The sequence below is a fragment of the Protopterus annectens genome, chromosome 1.part0 (assembly GCF_019279795.1).
Source record: "Protopterus annectens isolate FY-2018-M chromosome 1.part0, PAN1.0, whole genome shotgun sequence".
In the NCBI taxonomy this organism is placed as follows: Eukaryota; Metazoa; Chordata; order Ceratodontiformes; family Protopteridae; genus Protopterus; species Protopterus annectens.
In genome coordinates, this window is record NC_056725.1 from 1605469293 (window position 1) to 1605485419 (window position 16127).

Sequence of the window (16127 nt, forward strand, 5' to 3'; positions counted from 1 at the left end):
ATTGCAGGGGGCAGTAGGCTTACAATATCCCAATTCATGTTAGTAGTTGCAATATAGGTGGAGTATACGGTACTGTACATCCACATACCTTGTGGCAGCTCGCCCCTGATACCCCCACTTTTGTAACAGCCTAGGTCTTTTATGGTGCTCCCCACCTGGACACAATAATACAAGACCTTAAACTACTGTTGCATACACTGGCCTCTGCAGTGCATAAGGGCGCACATGTGTTATGTAGGTGACGCCCACACATATATGGCCCCAGCCCCAGTGCATGTACGGGGGATACTACAGCAGTGTACTAATGGCTGCAATGGCAGTGTGATATACTCACAGCCCACTACATCCACAACCCCTGACAGCATGACAAATGTGCAGGGATTGGTATGTAGTTGGGGGACAGAGGCTGGAACACAGGCATATATGTGGAACACTGTTGCCATACATTAAGCAAGGTGCTGGTGTTACAGGATAGTCTGCAACATACACTTAGCCAGGGAATTGAGGTTAGATATAGACATGGATGCAGCCATGTACCCGTAGCACGCAACACACACACTGCCAGTGTCATATCTGACACAGGGCTTGTGTGGTGGACGGACATCACATGATATGGATACCTCTGCCCAGCAAAAGGTAGGCCCACAGTAGTGACCTATGCAGACAGACTGCATTCCAAGGTACACTAGTATGTATACACACACACCCTGTAACACCAGTACTATGCAGAGCATTACACAACTCTACCCACAGTCTGTCTGTAGTTCCTGAACCTCCTACAAATTTGTCCGCTCTGACTGTGCATGTTCTCCTGTGAGAGGTATTGCTACTTGCTGCCTGTATCACTGATGCCCACACACAGGATGGATGTCCGTCACACAGGAAATGTGAATGGACCATGGCCACATGCTGTAGGGATTTTTAGTGGGTGCCTGCCATGACAGTGGTAATTCAATGTAGTACACATGTCATTTATATATATATATATATATATATATATATATATATATATATATATATATATATATATGGCTATCTGGATTGGTATGTGTAAATATATTTCCACCATATGTCCTGGACATGGAGTGTAACCATACCCCAGCCCCTACAGGCACAATGTCATAGTGCAAGAGGATGTCAGGTATGTATAGCAGGTAAATTGTAGCCTGTCGCTACTGTCATTGGGATTGTCTTCACAGACATGGTGTGTGTGGATACTGACATCTGCTTATAACATATGTGCCATTGGCTACTGACAGACATCCTATGGACATCATTGTAAAGTACTGCTGCTAGCATGTAATGCCCCTGTGGAGTGCAGCAGAGATATTGGCCACTTAATATGGAACTTCAGACACACCCTGTACAGTCCAGAGGTATGCACATACTCCCTTAGTGCACCCCATGTGTACCGAGCCTGACAATATGGATGTAAACAGCCATGTAGATGGGTATAACACATAACGTCTGGTATACATTTGGCACCATAGGTGTTGGAGTCACACACTCCTGTCTGGCCTGACAGATAATGACTGCTGGTATAGGGGTGCCATGGACAAATACTACCCACTAGATATTGACATACATCTGTACAGCATCCCACTGGTCTGTCTGACATACCTGACATTTAAGGGAGGCCTGGCAGCAGTACATCTGGCAAGTATCTGCACATGACATCCCACTGGTTAAGTACACTATGCTGCTAGGCATGTAACAATGCACTGTGCAAGCCACAGGCAGACTGGCTCAACACTGGCCTACATCTTGTATGGGGGAATGCACATGTACTTGCTTGTATAGCAGGCTCAACAGCCATGTCACAGAACAGGGTAAGATACACCTGTGTGACAGTGCATTACCACAACCAATGTGAACACAGCCACAGCCGCATATGGTAGGCTAGCATAATATTACAGTATATGGACTATCTGTTCTACACCATCCTCATATGTGCCAGTCACTGAATGTCCCTACATATACTGGGCTGCTACACAGTTTGGACTGATGGCTGTCTGTGGTTTGGGATGTGTGTATGGCCCTACAAATGTGTACGGCGAAATGGTACCATACAGTGGGGCAGCATGTAACATTTGATAGATGGGGAGGTAGGACAATGACATCTACCACAGTCTGTACACAGGCTAAAGTACATATTAACAATAGACACACTGCCGACATTCACCATAACTACACAGACCTCAGTACTGTACAAACATCCACAGAATGTCCAGCTATTGTCATGAAATATAACCCCTACTGTACATGACATGTGTAGCAATCTGATATATCACTGGCTTGTTATCAGATATGATGACACTACTTATGGCATAGGGCACATATGCACCACTTCATGCACACCATATGTACAAACGTTGACAGTGGTGTGGCTGACAGCACATATACACTATAGACATGTTGCTGTGATAACCTTGTATATTTTCCATTGTAACTGAGTTTGTTGCAACATATGTCCTATGAGGGATATGAAGTCAGTAACTGTCATGGCCTTCACCATCTACAGACTGCAATCCTCACACTACCGTCTGCATTCCACAGAGGGATGCACTGTGGATAACACATAAAACCAGAGGCACAACACTGTCCATTCTGCAGATGTCCCTGCAGAAGGGGATTCCTCATATACATGGAACTGACATGGCAGGTATTACTACATGTACGACAGGCATATCCAGACCAAACACTATTAAACCAACATTACTCCAAATGCAGTATAGCAGCACTTACAGTCTGTAGTCAGATCAGGCACATCCCCCTCCTGTTTGTTGGCCTGTTTCCACAGTGTATGTTTTTGGAGGTGAATACACAATCCATCTGGGATGCCGTTTGCCAAACAACAGATCTAGTTCTTGCTCACAGTGACTGAAAAGGCCCAACACCACCATGAGGTTCCTAGGTATTGGAATGTGTTTCCATGCAATTGGCTATAGGATTGTTACCACAGCTGTTCCACATGCAATCAGCTAGAGGAGGGTGAATCACAGGAAATCCACTGTGTTATGGTTTATGGCCTAATATGTCATTATTTTTAATATTTTTAATATTTTTATATATTTTACATAAATCATTTAATGTTTATACTTGAATTTGTATATTTTGTATATTTACTTCTTTAATATTGTCATGTGATTTATTATGCAATTAAGTACTTGATTAATGGGTATTTAAGGGTTGGGTTAACTTTGTGTGTTTGTTCTGTGGAAGTCTCTATCACGAGAAGAAAGCACTAAACCAATAAAACTTTGCACCTGATTTGGAGTTGTGGTCTGTTGTTGTTGGTGTACAGTTTTACAGTTCCACAGTATGTTCTGGTTTGAAAGGTGTATTTCACATTGGATAACCTCAGTAGGCTTGTCATGATACTGCTATGGGGAGGGCGGTGTTTGCATTGGCCGTAACACTTCCATGTTGGGGTTGACATGCCACATGCGGGTACACACAGGGTCACATGCCACAGGTGCATGTATATAGCTAGTAGATGACATCTTCCTTGTACAGTCATGTTGCACAGCTGACATGCTGACAGATACTGGTGGCTAATATCTGCAGTGAGTGACACCTGCACCTCATGTGTTTGGGGCCCTTTGGCTGTGTGCTGGGTGGAACAGGCCCAGATGTCTCCTTGTCATGGTCACCCTCTTCAACACATATATGTCTGTCTACCTTTGGCTTATTATAGTGTGTTGTCCTTACATATATGTCTGTATTTCTATCCACTGTGTATGCAAGGCAGGAGTGGTGCATGCTGACATGTGTCTGCACTGAGAACTGCAACTGCCAGATATGTCTAGTCCACTCTGACATGGCCTTCTTGTGTTTAAGTGTGTGAACATGCCCAGTATGGGCTTTCAGTATGTTGTTGACTGACATTGCCTTCATTCCTCTAAATGTGTGAGCATGTCTAGTATGGCCATCTATATTGCATGTGTGGATCAAGTCCAGGTGGTTTGTACTGTGGTGCTGACCTTTGTGTTGTACACCGACAGGTAGCATGCTGTGTCTGCAGGGTATACATCAGACATTTGGCACTGACTGCTGCTACACTTCTGCTTAGCCGGGGGGGGGGCACCAAATAATTTCTACATTTCTACACAGGGGTGGGGGGCACACCTGACTCTTACCATAAGTGTACATGGGATGGTGGGGCACATCTTACACTTTTACACAGTTGCTAGGACTGTACTGGTATGTTGGGTACACCATTTCAGTCAGTAGTTTTACCTGTCGTGCTGGCTAGAGGCATACCAGTGTACTACAGATCGTAGCTTTCACTCCCTACATATTAGTTTCTGACTTCCTAGCCTTCACAACTGACATCCAGCTGGCTGGCCTGCTGTAGTCTGTCTGTGTAGGGCTGGGGTAGGGATTACCCATGGGGCTCATTCAGAGGCCATAGTACAGCATTTGTTTGTGTTTGTCTACACGTATCCTGCTGGCTGTGACTGTTGTTGGGTATGTGCCCCCCCCCGACTGGCATGTGTGAGTCACTTACCTTGTGGGTGTCCCAGTACTGAGGGTGGTGATGCAGGGCTGCCTATGTCAGATGCACATAGTACACTCCCTATACATGGTTGAGCACAGGTAGTGTCATGTTTGGCATCCCTTTTACTGTATGTGCGAGACAGAGAGAGGTGTCATTCCCTGGGTCCCTACTGTGTCAGTATATGTGCTATGTGTTGTTTCTTGGCCAAGGCCAGGGCATACTGGGCACACCCCCTTCTGCCTACTGGAGCAGGCTCAGGTTGTTCCTCCTCCGAGTCACTCTGTACCTGCACAGGCCTTGGCATTGGTGGGGGGCTGTGTGGCCCTGCCCCATGCTATTCCTGCTGCAGCTGTTTCCGCAGGATCATATCATGTAGCATAGCACATGCCATTACTATTTGGGTACATGTAGCTGGTGAATACTGCAGGGCTCCACCGGATGTGTCCAGACATCGGAACCGTGACTTGAGCATCCCAAACACATGCTCTGTTATATGTCTGGCCTGTGTATGTGCATCATTATGGCATTGTTGTTCAGGTGTGCGTGCATTTCTGATGGGTGTCATCTGCCATGGCTTCAGTGGGTACCCAGCATCCCTCACTAGGTGACCCTAGGGGATGTCCACATTGGCAAATCTGTGGTACAGCTGCATCAGTCGCCATGTATGTGAATCGGGTTTGCATCCAGGGCAGCCAGCACACACATTCAGGATAATGCCCTGGGCATCACATACGACCTGGCAGTTGATGGAGGGGATGCCCCTGCGGTCGATGTAGGCCTTACCCTGCTCACCGGGTGGTGCTTTGATGTATAAGTGCATGTAGTCTATAGCATCCACTACCCCAGGTTAGTTAGCTATTTGGTGGAAGAGATGCATATTGCGATTCAACACCTCCGGTGTGTTGAGGAAATATAAGTGCTCACTGGCATGTGCTGACATGGCATCCAGGAATTGGTGAAATACTCTGGATGCTGATGCCTGTGAGATGCCCATGTTATCCCCAGTTGTAGCTTTGGAGGTACCTTTGGCTAGTATACCTAGACCTACACATACCTTGGTATCCACTGGGATGGGTTCCCCTTGGACAGTGTGGTGTGTTAGGTGTGGCTTGCACAGCTCAATGGTTTGCTGTAGGAGGTCTCTGTCCACCCTATAGCACTCCACTATATCCACCTCATGTAGCCCCTGGTAGGTTACCCTGGGTCTGTACACTCTTCTCTGTCTCCTCACTGTGGGTTGTTCGGCAGCATTGACATCCTCACCACCCTCAGCCTCTTGCACATGTTGTTCTATGTTGCCTGCTGCAGCCCTTCTCATTTTGTAGGTTTGGTTTTCAAATGTCTCCGCTTGTATACACTGGTGTTGTAGAGTGTGTAAAAACCAGGGGGGTAGGTGTTTTCTTGATTTATAGTGGTGTTCTGGGCTAGGCCGGTCTGCTTCCTGTGTGATTAGCTGATTCTGATACATTTCACCTGGCAGCTCAACTAGGGCTCCTTGATTACCTTCCTACTGCTGTTTTCCCTTCACATTGCCTCCCTGTTTAGGCCTGTGTGCGCGCCAAGCAAAGGGAGTGTTCAAATGTACACGGAGCTGCTTTTTCCTGGTTTAACTTCCTTTTTCTTCCTGTACAACCCAATGTGCAGAACGCACACTCACTTACATTTTGAAAAGAGTGCTAGGCAGGTTTAGACACACCCCTAGCTTAGCTGGGCTATGCTAGGAGCAATCCCGAGCCACAGATCTCCAATCCACTTACAGTATGCCTGACACCCCCCCACATGATGTCACCTATATTCTAGTTTTGCACCCAGCTATTTATACTCTTACACTCTTGGGACCTGCCTCACACACTATGAAAATCTGGGATTCACTAACCCTTCCCTCATTTGCATAGGATTGCCTGCTAATGCATAGTTACATGTCCCACAGTGAGATTCCCCACTTAGCAACCATTACGCACTGGCCAGGTTGTCTTCTGACTGCCATTGACTTGCATGGCAGAATACTGATTTTTATTAGAATGCTTATTTTAGGTTTATTTTATTAATTTCCCCCCGATCCCGTTTGCACGTCGCTGCCCTATGCTTAACCGGGCAAGATTGGCGAAGATAAAATTAAACGTTGTTTATTTTTTCTTTTACATTTTGCAATGCCAATGGCCTTCTAATTGGACATTGGCATGCTTCCTCAATGATTTGCAGCATTTATTTGGAGCTGTCATAGCTCCGTTTTGTAGATTGCTGAACTGTACTCGGTTACTAACTGAATACATTTCTGCACACTGCACTCGTCCTGCACGGATGGCTGCCAGCTTCCTGGATCTCATATTACCCTCATTTGCATAGTTTTCATTTGCAAATGAGTGTAATTTGCATACAGGAGCTTGGTCCATGCAGATTAGCCTAAGAGCTCACATGCACGTCCCGGGAGCTTGTTCCTGGATCGCACGTCGGCCATATTGACAAAAATAGCTCTTAAACTAATCCTGCACGCTATAAAGGGCTTCATAAATCCGGGGGATGGTCTAAAACTAAATGCAAAAAATGGATTATTATCCCTTTTGGCAAAGCAGAATTCCCTGCTAATTACAATATTGGCAGCATCTCCCTAAGTTCAAACCCAGTGGTGTGAGATCTGGGAACACAGCTTGATAGCAATCTGAACTTCGACCACCAAGTTTCCACAGTGGTAAGGAAAGCCTTCTATGTTGTGCATACCATAAGTAATGGCATCACATCCAGGATTAAGGATATTATACTCCCCTCTACTCAACCCTCATCAGACCATTAATAGAATACAATACTCCCTTTTCCATAAACATCACCAGACATCTGCAAGAGCTGGAGAGACCACAGAGATTTCTCAAAAGGAAAATACAGGGCCTCCAAACCATGATTTATGTGGATAGACTGAAAGTCCTGTTACTGTACTCTCTATCTTATAGGTTGCTGACAGGCAACTTGTGCCTGGCCTACAGGGCAGTTTCTGACTCTTCCCTATTAAAAATGGTGCCCATCTGAAAGTCAAATGGCACAAGAGTCATTCACTCTTAACCTAGCCTGTGACATAAACAGAAAATGCTGGATAGATAGATGTATCTCCTAGAGATTTCTGGTCCTCTGGAAAACACTTCTAATTCAAACGAAGCAGAGCTCCTTACTAACCATATTCAAGTGCAACCTAGACAAATGGATGTGAGACTGCAAATTAACCCTGGGGGTGGCACTCATGTCCCTTATGGACAGGGGTAGTCGGTGTTGATCATAGACTCGTTCTGTGAATTATATACCTCTAAGCAAGGACAATTGGTGAAACTCGGGATTAACATGGCTAGGTTTGTATTGGCTCTGGGGCTGCTAGCCTTTTAACCTCCTATGAGCCTATGACCCTATGAACCTATAAAAGTAAATTTAGAGGCAACTTTAAATGTGAAGGAAAGTTTGGTTCTACAACACTCCCTGTCTTTGTGAAAGCTCAAAAAAGAATCAGCAGACATGAGGGCCTGTAATACAGATGCCCATCTAGCAAATGTCAGCACTACCAGCTGGGCAGTCTTCCAAGTAAACATTTAATGGAAATTTGGTTGCAAGTTCAAAGGGAGAAGGAGTTACCTTCACCATATCAAAACTCAAGTGCCATGAAGGAACTACCTTTTTTCTTGGTGGCCCAATATAAAAAAAAATTTAAATTGTTGGGGGAATCCAATGACACATAGGTTGAAATGACTAACAGATTTACTTTTATTGTAGTGCGTGTTAGGCAAGAATTTAGAAATTCACAAAGGTACTGGAGAACCATGAGTTACCCCTACTTGAGATGGGTCATGCCCTCTAATTTGGCACCAAAAAGAAAAATTTGTTCCGTCTAGCTAAGAAAGATTTTTTTGGTAGCAGGTTTTCTAGCCTTCCTTCAACACCTGCTATACATCCTCAGAAAAAAATATGCCTAAAGGGATCAAATGCCTATCATACACACATTTAGACTGAGACTTGAATGTTGGAATGAATCAAAGATCCATTGTCTTGTGTGGGGAAGTCCACTCTGTGAGGAAGTTCTTGGTAATTGCATTTGGCCAACTGCATGAGAAGGGTGAACCAATGCTATCTGTACCAAAAGATAGTCACAAGTACCATTTTTGGTAAGTTCTTCCTTATATTTTGAAGGAATTTGGGGATTAGAGTAAATGGTGAAGGCAACAAGAAATTTCTTTGACCAGGGGAGTGAAAATGCATGTTTGTAGGCCTTTCTCCATGGTGATCTGGAAAAGAACTGTTTTAATTTTCTATTTAAATACAAACATATCTATTTGGAAAATTCCCCATTGGTGACCTATCTGGAGGAAGACCTTTGGCCTAAAGCATAGCTAGGGTTAGGTGAAGGCGGACAGCCATCCTGTGAGCAAGGGTTAGGGGCCATGTTCATCAGATGCAGATCAGTACTCATATTTATTTCCACACCAGCTTTTCTGAATGTTGATAACTGCCTTTGCAATCAGGTCTGAAGTGCTTTTGTGTGTGATAGGTGGTGCAGGATGCTTACTACAAGTATAGCAAGTTTTTTTTTATTTTTTTTGCTTCTCAATCAAAAGTTAATGGGGTGGCAAATTAGGGGATGTGGGTCACTTTGTGCCAGATTAGCTTGCTACACCTCTGCCTGTGGATGTAGCATCTGCTTTGCACAGCCAGTCTGGTACTGTGTCCTACAGTAAGTTGCCTGCAGAGTTAATCTGTGTTGTGCTGCTGTGCAGCAGACAATTATGGATAAGCTGCAAAGGGGTTATGATTTTGCTCCTACCTGTTAGTTAATGTACTATATCACTTTGGTGTTATTTATGACCACAAAAAGATCTAAAGACCAAAACTGATTTAGGGTGTTCAGGAAGTTACTCAAGGCCATCGTTCCTTTCAGATGTATCTGATTGAATCTGTGCTGTGATTCACTTACTCCTTGAGTTATCACATGATTAGAAACAACACAGAAGCAAAATCTGAGGCTTCTGTGGCCACCAACTGAGAGAAGTTGGTAGGCCAGAAGGGAACTTCTGGGCTGCAGAGGACTTGATCAGACCACCAAAGGAGTTCTTTTTTTCACAAAGGTTAGGATAGTGACTGGGAGAGATACAAGATGAGTCATGCCCCCAAACTGATTTGAAACTCCATTACATCTTTCTCATTTGACGTCTAGCAGGTGGAATCACAAAGATAAGGGAGACCATAAACCCTAGAATTGACAGGAACTCTCTTTCTGTGGACATTATTGGTTGAAAAAGACTGAGAATGTGATAATGGTAAGAATGCATTTTTTTTCTTGAGGAAGAAAAATTGCTGTCAGAGAGGTATCCAGGGGGTATTGCAGAAAAACCTAGCCTATGCGTAGGAAACACAGATGATTATTTATTTATTTTTTTAATTTTTTAGTTAGCATGAAATGTAGCTTGCTGAAAAGATTAATAGAGAACTGTAATGTTCCCAGTGTTACTTGATTGGTAAATGCTTAGATCAATCAATCATCTAGTTAAGGGAAAATGCATACATCTTGGAACTTGCAATGAGCTATCACTGGAACAAGACTCATGGCAGTTGAGTTTTGAGATGGCTGGCTGATCAAAGGGAAAATATGTAAATGAAAATGAAATCCCAAGTCAAAGATCTTTAAAAAGGATCTGTTTTGTTTTGTTTTGAATAGAAATACATAGGTAAGTAACATTCTGGCCTAAAGTGACAAGGAATGCTTGAGTGAGAAGGAGATGAAAGAAAGTTTGCTCTGTCAACATTTTGAATTTTCAAATTTGAAAAAGATGTTCAATTTGGAAAGATCTAAAATGGGTTTCAAAGTGCCTTCTTTCCTGAGAAAACCCTTTTCCCATTAGTCTAGTAGTTCTAAAATGACCTGAGGCAGAAGATGCAATGTTCTGAGGAAGGCCAGAGTGTGTAAGGAAGGGAAGAGATAAGCGACAAGGATAGTTATACACTTTTCATTGTAAGGATGATCCTTGGGTCCTATCAGATTTTTTTATTATCATCTTTCTATTTATTTTTGAACTGCTGTTTATAAACATTTGAATGAGCTTACTTGAAGGACTTTGAAAATAAAAATGGCCCTGTCTTACCAAGGTAATTTCTCTGATATTTATAAATGGTAAATAAGAAAAGTTGATTTTCTCCTTCCATCATTTTGCCTCCCCCTTCCAGTTTTTTGAGTATCTCATTAGAGGAATTACCAATACCAATTTAAGCATATTTTTCCAGAGGGGCATTTACCAGTTGAACTTTTCTGTCCTCTAGAAAATTTTGAAGTCATATCCATATATTTCTTCACATGACTGTCCTAGTAGCTGTAGCCCTGGAAATGGCATCTATAATATATGCACATTTAATTGAATGCTTAGTAACCTGAGATACTGACGTGACCATTCCCATAAGACTGAATTTAACCTCAGAATTAGGAAGGTTAGCAAAACATTGCTGCATATTAGTGGACATGGACAAGAGGCACTTAGATATATGAATTTGGTTATTCATGACTCTGACAGCTAAGGTGGAAGAAGTATAAACTTTTTGACAAGCATGTCAAATGCTCTGCTCCCCTTGTCATTCCAATACCTCCCTCTGTATCAAAAGAAATTATGTCAGGGTTAGCAGAGGGTTTCTTATAATGATATTTATAGGTATCTGAGATGTTTGGAAGCAGGGGTTTGGGAATCCGATGATACAGATGTATTAGAAAAAGATATCCTCCAAGGCTCCTGAGACTGATGAAATAGCCACAAGTTTAGGGGATTCCAAGCTAAACAGTTCATACATAATACCTCTTTAAGAATCAGAGATCTCTTTGTCCTCCCATTTGAAAAAGTCCTTCATTTTTGAAATTGCATCACTTGAAGGAAATTTCTTCTTTTGGGGAATGTTGAGAAAGGATATCCTTGGACTGTGATTTACATGCTATAGGGGAAGAAATCTGGCAGGCATCATCTAAACATTCATGGTTAAGTTGTAACAAAATTTCTTCTTCTTCAGAGGGAGGATCTCACTTCCTCTTAATAAGAGTCGAAGAGGAAGAAGTAGGAAAAGAGATGTGAAAAGAATGCATGATCTTGAATAATACTTGAGAAACGTTAAACCAGTCCTTCTGCCTTTCCTGTTATGAAAAAGAAGGAGGAGGTACAGACAAATGTTTCTGCTTTTGAGTGTGCTTTGCTGGACTGTACAGATGTGTGGTCTTCAAAGTTGAAGCCATAGGTCTGTCTTCCATTAGTAACCCACTGATGTCTTTCCTCAGCAGCACCTGATGTATATGTGTCTCACCCTCAGACGGGATAATATGGGGTTCTTCCATCTGCTGAATGAATGGTCTGTAAATACTTGAGAGGATCCTAAGTTATAGTAACTTCTAAATGAGGCATTAGAAGGCTCTGGACAATTCTACGGATTGTCTGAATGCTGGATAAGTGCCTCAGTGGATCATCTGCCACAGGTCATATGAGAGAGGAGGAAATACAGGTACACTCACTCACCTCCCTCATCAATTTTTTTGTTTGTTTTTCTTGACCTTAGGGGGAGATCCACTGACAGGGAATCTATAGACACAGCAGTTGCACTTGGTCTCTCAGTCATCTGTTTTCAGGAAATTCACAGAAGGAAATTACTACTAGATAAGAGAGTCTTTATATGGGATTTTGCACCGACAGCTACACTAGCTTCATTGTCAGCTATAAATTAAGGTTTTATATGGACTATGCGGCATATAAATTGAGTATATACAATTAGCAGGTGTAGCTGGGTACAGGAAAGGTGAGTTAAAGGAGAAGATAAGGATATACAAAATAAAGAATATAGGAGTGATGAATAGGTTAAAAGATGAGGAAGGTGAAGTGCTAATGTATAAAAATAGCAGTATTGGGGTTATAGTGTAGGTAAGGAAATATAATAGAGGGATTGAGAGCTTAGTAGTTATATTAGGTAAGGAGAGAGAGAGAGGGGAGTTAAGTAATAAATTAGTCTGTATGAAGAAGTGTGAATATGTTTATAGCAAAGTATAAGTGAAGGAGAAAATAAGTGTGGACAGGAAGACTCTAGGAATTAATAATCCAACACATGGATGAAAAAAAAAAGTTAACAGGCTCATTTGAGCTGCACTAATAAATAAACAAAGAAATACATGCTTACATACATGCATGCATACATACATACATAAAGATATAAATTAAACAATAAATTAAATCACTCTTATTTTAATAAGCTATTAATGTTTATGCTACCATGTGGGAGTCTGACTGCTTCTCTTTATCCCCAGTTCTATAAAGTCTATTGTCTTTTTCCACATAATGCATCCAAGCTAGCCATTTCATCAAAAAGTATTGCTTCCCTTTTCTATAACTTTCTTTTTCATTTACACTGCACATTAATTGTGAAACGTTCTCTATACACACAAGGCCATTTTTTCCACATTCTAAAGATAGCTTTTTAACTACCGTCAACACTAAATCCAATAAACTGTTTCTTCAGTTCTCTCTCCTCTCTAAGATGCTCAGTGCCAGGAAGTACAGGAGACAAGGCCAACTCTAACAAATGCCCAATGCTCCCCCACTCAAGGGACCAATAATTTAACTGGGGTCAAAATTCTACTGGTGTCATCAGGAGTCTGCCAACATAATTATTTTTCAATAAATCAATTTTCTTCCTCCTCTTAATGCTAACTCTTATGGTTGCCATAGTCAAACCTTCCTGCCTATCACTCTGTTTCACCATTGCCTACTGGGGGCTTGATCTGACTTTTTATATTGAGTCACGTCTCTATGTGCTGCTATTAACTACTTCACAAAATACTAATGAAAGGTACACTTCCTTTTTATGACTAATTCGCTTAAGAAATTTCCATAAATATTGTCAGAATATTACCACTTACAAAGGACAGCTAAACCTTTCTTTTTATGACTCACTCTCATAAAATAAATTCCCATATCATTACAGCAGATGCCTAACAGCACAGCTGGCCAACATAACTGCAATGGTGGCAAACCAAGATCTCATAGAAACAAGTGCAATGTGATATTTTCATAAAACACTCTAGCCTTACCACTTTGACAAATAAACTGCAGACTCATACTCCTGCAGCAAACTTGTTAGACCTGCTTGAAAGAAATCCATTCATCAGGGATACACATACAGTTATAAAGCTTGCATGCTCTAGGCAGATTCTAGCAATTGGTTTTTCTATCTCCCTGTGACAGACTTAATTTTCTCCCTCACCATGGAATAAGAACTGTAGCTACTTTATCTCAAAGTTGAAGCCACCTTAATTTCCACATATTTAATTTCATTATAATGCCACATGCCTAGATATTTCATCTTTAATTCACTAGACGGTCAAAAATTGTTGAAATGTTCAAATTTTTTTCCACATTTACCTAGCAGGCTGGAGTGCGGGGAGTGCCTTCTGAGTGGAGTCTGCATGTCCTCCCCGCAGTTGGCTGGGCATTTGAAAGACATGCATAAATGGGCGTGTCTTCGTTTAAGGTTGAATGTCGGGCTGGCACCTCGGCCTTTGTGAAAATCTACTGCCAATCATTAGCGGACCGGAGTTACACTGTGGCGACCCCTAATTGGGATAAGCCGAAACGACAAACCTAGCAGATATTGTAAGTCACAAATTTCTCAAATATTTTAAACAATACCTCTCTGTGTCTATAAATGCTCATTAGGTATACCATCAAGTTGTCTATAAAAAAGGACAGCATCATTTCCTACATTCTCACTGATAACCCTGTACTGGTGAATTTGTCAATGCCTGTTCTAGTGCTTCTACATACAGAGAAAAAAGTAAGAGGAGCAGCCGATATGCCTGGCGTGATCATCAAAACAAAGTGAAGGGGAAAGCAGCTACCATTTTACATAGTACAGGATGTAGAGCCCTCATATATTGCTCTGAAAAACTTATGGCAGCTATAGATATGTGGGAAGAGACTAAACAAAAGATAATAGAAAAACTGAGAAACTGGAAGCTCTGATGTATGGATATATAGCAAGATACAAGCTTTGAACCTGTGTTTAGTCCTTTTAGCTTTATACACAGGTCAGGCGTATTTGTATCAACCAGAGGAGAAGTTATGGCTAGCCGTTAATAAAGAGTTGAAGTATTTTATTTGGATGGGGAAGAGGGCAAGAGTCAAGTAAGATAAGATGATCCTTCCAATAGAACAATGTGGTTTGAGATTACCTGATTTGAAGGTGTATTTCCGAGCTATACAGTTAAGGTTCCTATACATAGCACAAGCAGAAAGCTATAAGTGAAAGTGGACAGGGATGATGCTGAAATGTGAGGAAGCTCAAGAAAAGAAGAAAGACTGGGATTTTGGATGTAGATCCTTAAGGTGAATAACAATAACCATACACAATATTATATTCATAAAGCAGCAGAAATTATTCAAAGAATTAAGCCAACCTGGGACTGGAAAAAGAGGATTCTGCCAATACAGATTACAGCAATAGGAGATACAGAGAATAGGCAAGAGGGGGCTGGAATTTACTGGAGAAAACTGGCAAAGGAGCCAAGGTACTGGGAGCAAATAATTACAAAGGAAAGGGTAATAGAATGGGAAAAGGCCAAAAATACATTTTGACTGCAGGCTAGACACTGCATTTCCTCTCAAGGACTGATATCAGAGTATAGGCAAAGAGAGAGGAATAGGGGGATCCTAAGTGAAAGATCAGAACTGGTAGAGTTTTTAGTAAAATCTAGAACAGAAGCTGCTGTTTAAAAAGGGATAATTAGTAGGGCATATAAAGCATTGCATATCAGCTATAGGAAGTGTTTGCATACGTTTGCATAACTTTTCTTCAGGAAGATTGCAAATGGAGGATTGATGGGGAAGAACGAGGTAACTGGGAACATATTTTTTAGCAGTGTAATGAGTTAGCAGACTTTACAAATTCCCTGCAAATGAATCTGTCAGAAATACTGGGTGATGAAAGGGGTGTAACTAAGGACATGATTTTTTGAGCTATCAAAGAGATTCAGAAATGCCTAGACATAGTAAGGCTTTGCTGAGTTTAATTCTGGTGACTGCCCAAAAAAAAGCAAATACTAGAAAATGGGAATCAAAGTCTAAACCAACCATACTAGAAATAGTGAATAGAGTAACCGAGATAAAAGAACTGGAAGTAGAATCCTTAGAAAGGGGCAGGGCAAATTATATAGCAAAATGGGAATTGTGGGAACAATACATACAGAATAACATATTAGAGGTAGAATGAGGTTTAAGAGAGGCAGGAATGGAATGAATTATGTAATGTTCGATTGACAATGACTGTACAGAGGATTATATGTGAAGTATAATATTTGCAACTGAAATTATATCAATATGGTTTGTTTTCATTTATATAAATGTATGATTGTCTATGCTATAAGTGATAATTCAATAAAGACTTCTCTTGTTTAAAATGTATATATATATATATATATATATATAATATATCTATCTATATATATATATATATATATATATATATATATATATATATATATATATATATATATAAAATCCTCAGTGAAGCCCAGCCTCCCCAACAGCCAAAAGAGAAAATTCCATTTCAGCCAATCAGGTATTTTCTATGTCTCTGGTTCACA